We start from the raw sequence: 283 nt of genomic DNA, 5'->3' as shown, positions 1-283 counted from the left end.
TTAAAAAAATCAGTGTTGTGCCTCTACAGTTTTGTTTAATGCTGTTGAAAATCGCTGTTTGAATGCGTCATCTTAAAGGACTAGGAGTGATCAACATTGCAAGCTACTTGGGACTCTTGCAGTCGACTTGTGTTTTCTGTTTTATATTTATTTCACATCTGTTTCGTAGGTTATCTCTGATTCTTAAGAACTTCGATATGCTGGATTGAAATAAATATTAAAAGTAAACGCGCTTGAGGTGTAGGTAAGTTATGGGGCTAGAAACCGCTATGTATGGGCACAT

The sequence above is a fragment of the Penaeus monodon genome, chromosome 30 (genome assembly GCF_015228065.2).
Source record: "Penaeus monodon isolate SGIC_2016 chromosome 30, NSTDA_Pmon_1, whole genome shotgun sequence".
Lineage (NCBI taxonomy): Eukaryota > Metazoa > Arthropoda > Malacostraca > Decapoda > Penaeidae > Penaeus > Penaeus monodon.
This window is presented reverse-complemented; position numbering follows the sequence as displayed.